The sequence below is a fragment of the Silurus aristotelis genome (assembly GCF_946808225.1).
Source record: "Silurus aristotelis genome assembly, chromosome: 5".
NCBI classification, from domain to species: domain Eukaryota; kingdom Metazoa; phylum Chordata; class Actinopteri; order Siluriformes; family Siluridae; genus Silurus; species Silurus aristotelis.
In genome coordinates this window covers 27554386-27558333 of record NC_139578.1, presented here as the reverse complement: position 1 = coordinate 27558333, position 3948 = coordinate 27554386, and positions in this window count along the sequence as shown.

Genomic DNA, 3948 nt, shown 5'->3' with positions numbered 1-3948 from the left:
GAAAGAAAGAAAGAAAGAAAGAAAGAAAGAAAGATTTTGAAATAAAAGAAAGGAAGAAAGAAAGAAAGAAAGAAAGAAAGAAAGAAAGAAAGAAAGAAAGAAAGAAAGAAAGAAAGAAAGAAAAAAAGAAAGAAAGAAAGAAAGAAAGAAAGAAAGATTTTGAAATAAAAAAAGAAAGAAAGATTTTGAAATAAAAGAAAGAAAGAAAGAAAGAAAGAAAGAAAGAAAGAAAGAAAGAAAGAAAGAAAGAAAGAAAGAAAGAAAGAAAGAAAGAAAGAAAGATTTTAAAATAAAAGAAAGATTTTGAAAAAAAAGAAAGAAAGATTTTGAAATAAAAGAAAGAAAGAAAGAAAGAAAGAAAGAAAGAAAGAAAGAAAGAAAGAAAGAAAGATTTTAAAATACAAGAAAGATTTTAAAATGAAAGAAAGAAAGAAAGAAAGAAAGAAAGAAAGAAAGAAAGAAAGAAAGAAAGAAAGATTTTGAAATAAAAAAAGAAAGAAAGATTTTGAAATAAAAGAAAGAAAGAAAGAAAGAAAGAAAGAAAGAAAGAAAGAAAGAAAGAAAGAAAGAAAGAAAGAAAGCAAGAAAAAAAGAAAGAAAGAAAGATTTTGAAATAAAAGAGAGGAAGAAAGAAAGAAAGAAAGAAAGAAAGAAAGAAAGAAAGAAAGAAAGAAAGAAAGAAAGAAAGAAAGAAAGAAAGAAAGATAGCAAGAAAGAAAGATTTTGAAATAAAAGAAAGATTTTGAAATAAAAGAAAGAAAGAAAGAAAGAAAGAAAGAAAGAAAGAAAGAAAGATTTTGAAATAAAAGAAAGAAAGAAAGAAAGAAAGAAAGAAAGAAAGAAAGAAAGAAAGAAAGAAAGAAAGAAAGAAAGATTTTGAAATAAAAAAAGAAAGAAAGATTTTGAAATAAAAGAAAGAAAGAAAGAAAGAAAGAAAGAAAGAAAGAAAGAAAGAAAGAAAGATTTTGAAATAAAAGAGAGGAAGAAAGAAAAAAAGAAAGAAAGAAAGAAAGAAAGAAAGAAAGAAAGAAAGAAAGAAAGAAAGAAAGATTTTGAAATAAAAGAAAGATTTTGAAATAAAAGAAAGGAAGGAAGGAAGGAAGGAAGAAAGAAAAAAAGAAAGAAAGAAAGAAAGAAAGAAAGAAAGAAAGAAAGAAAGAAAGAAAGAAAGAAAGAAAGAAAGAAAGAAAGAAAGATTTTGCAAGAAAAAAAGAAAGAAAGATTTTAAAATAAAAGAAAGAAAGAAAGAAAGAAAGAAAGAAAGAAAGAAAGAAAGAAAGAAAGAAAGAAAGAAAGAAAGATTTTGAAATAAAAGAGAGGAAGAAAGAAAGAAAGAAAGAAAGAAAGAAAGAAAGAAAGAAAGAAAGAAAGAAAGAAAGAAAGAAAGAAAGATTTTGAAATAAAAGAAAGATTTTGAAATAAAAGAAAGAAAGAAAGAAAGAAAGAAAGAAAGAAAGAAAGAAAGAAAGAAAGAAAGAAAGAAAGATTTTGAAATAAAAAAAGAAAGAAAGATTTTAAAATAAAAGAAAGAAAGAAAGAAAGAAAGAAAGAAAGAAAGAAAGAAAGAAAGAAAGATTTTGAAATAAAAGAGAGGAAGAAAGAAAGAAAGAAAGAAAGAAAGAAAGAAAGAAAGAAAGAAAGAAAGAAAGATTTTGAAATAAAAGAAAGAAAGAAAGAAAGAAAGAAAGAAAGAAAGATAGAAAGAAAGAAAGAAAGAAAGAAAGAAAGATTTTGAAATAAAAGAAAGAAAGAAAGAAAGAAAGAAAGAAAGAAAGAAAGAAAGAAAGAAAGAAAGAAAGAAAGAAAGAAAGAAAGATTTTGAAATAAAAGAAAGAAAGAAAGAAAGAAAGAAAGAAAGAAAGAAAGAAAGAAAGAAAGAAAGAAAGAAAGAAAATGGATATACATCTCCAGCTGCACACAGATTTTGAAAGCACATGAACGTATTGGACACTTCTCTTTTTTCTCTCCTTTTATCGTGAAACATCTCAATCTCGTGCCTGTTCCTGAGTCACACACTGACATACAGTAATTATATTAATTAATGCTTTTAACTTTTAAATGTTGCTCCTCTGTGGATTTCGACAAAATTAATTACAAAACTTATCTTAAGAATAAAAAGCCTGGAGGCTTCGTTTCATTTAATTAATCAGCTGGTCTGTTGGAAAGTATTTAAGGATGTAAGATTAACATTAATATATATATATATATATATATATATATATATATATATATATATATATATATATATATATATATATATATATATGTGTGTGTGTGTGTGTGTGTGTGTGTGTGTGTGTGTGTGTGTGTGTGTGTGTATACATTAAAACATCATGAACATCCTTCCACTGATCTGCAATGTTCAGATGAGATGTTGACCTCTTTAAAGACCCTGACATCAGCCTTGTTCACTGCTCCTGCCTTGAGCCTGCAGGACAACAGTAAACCATTCCATCTGTAGGTCTCAGAACTTACTGGTACTGCTGTGAAGGGTCCAGCCCAAGAGCACAGTGGGGGTTTCACCAGTGTGTAGTTCTCGAAAACTATAGACAATATCGCTAAGGGTCTGCCCTCATGTCTGCTGGCAGTGGTGGCATTAAAATGTTTGTTTTGGTCATTCTGATTTTCCAACAATCTTGAGGAAGTTCTCAAAGATGTTGAGAGCTTGATGGCTGCTTTTCGTTCACTCTCTGGTCCAACTCATCCCAAACCATCTCAACTAGATTTAGATCAGGTGATTGTGTAGGCCAGGTGATTGTGTAGATCTCCATCAGTCGCTTTCTCGAGCAAATAGTGCTTACATAACCTGGAGGTTTGTTTGGGGTTTATTGTTTTGTTGGGAAACAAATGATGGTCCCAATAAGAATATCTGCAAACCAGACAGGACCAGATGGGATCACTGCAAAATCCTGTGGTAGCCATGCTGGCCAGGTGTGCTCTCAGATTTGATTAAATCACCGACAGTGTCATAAGCAAAGCACCTCCACACATCACCCTCCTATAAATAGATATTAAATCTCAACCTTGTTGGGGGATGTGAAAGAACGCGCTTGCTTAGTATTTGGCGCCCTCTGGTGGCAGACACAAAGGTACATTATAGTCAATCCCAAAAGTGTTATCTCATTTCCAACATTATCAAACTGTATTACAGATACAGAAAAATGCAAAACCCAATGTGTGTAAGTGGGTTTGAGTACTCGATTCTGATTGGTCAGGATGTGTTTATTTTTCTAAAGAGAGACTGGTGAGAGAATTTCTATCTACAGTATAATATATTATTACATTACATTTATTGGCAAATTACATGTATAATAATAGTAGTAATAATTATAATAATAATAATATTAATAATAATAATAAGATAGATAGATAGATAGATAGATAGATAGATAGATAGATAGATAGATAGATAGATAGATAGATAGATAGATAGATAGATTATTAGTAGTAGTGATAGCTATTATTACTTACATAATTTAATCAACTTAATAATATTATTAGATTTATTGGCTAATTGTGGTTTAAAATAAATGAAACCTTTCGGGGTTCAACGTGTTGATTGATTTATTTTTGTTGTTTTTTTCAATAACAAATCATACCCAAGTGTTTAAATCTTTGCTGTTTTTTTTTTCCCTCTTCTTCTTGTATAAAAATACTACTACTACTGCTACTACTAGTAATAATAATAATAATTATTATTATTATTATTATAATAATAATCATTATAGTGATTATTATTATTATTATTATTATTATTATTATTATTATTATTATTATTATTATTATTTCTACTACACTTCTGAACTGAGGACAGCTATTATTTCCTACATTTACCAATATAAAAAAAAAACTGATTTCAGTTCAGTCCTACCCTAGTAAACTTCCGCCTGCATTTTGGCCAATAGGAACAGAGTTTGTTGTGCAAGCCACGCCTACCTCCCTTAGCCC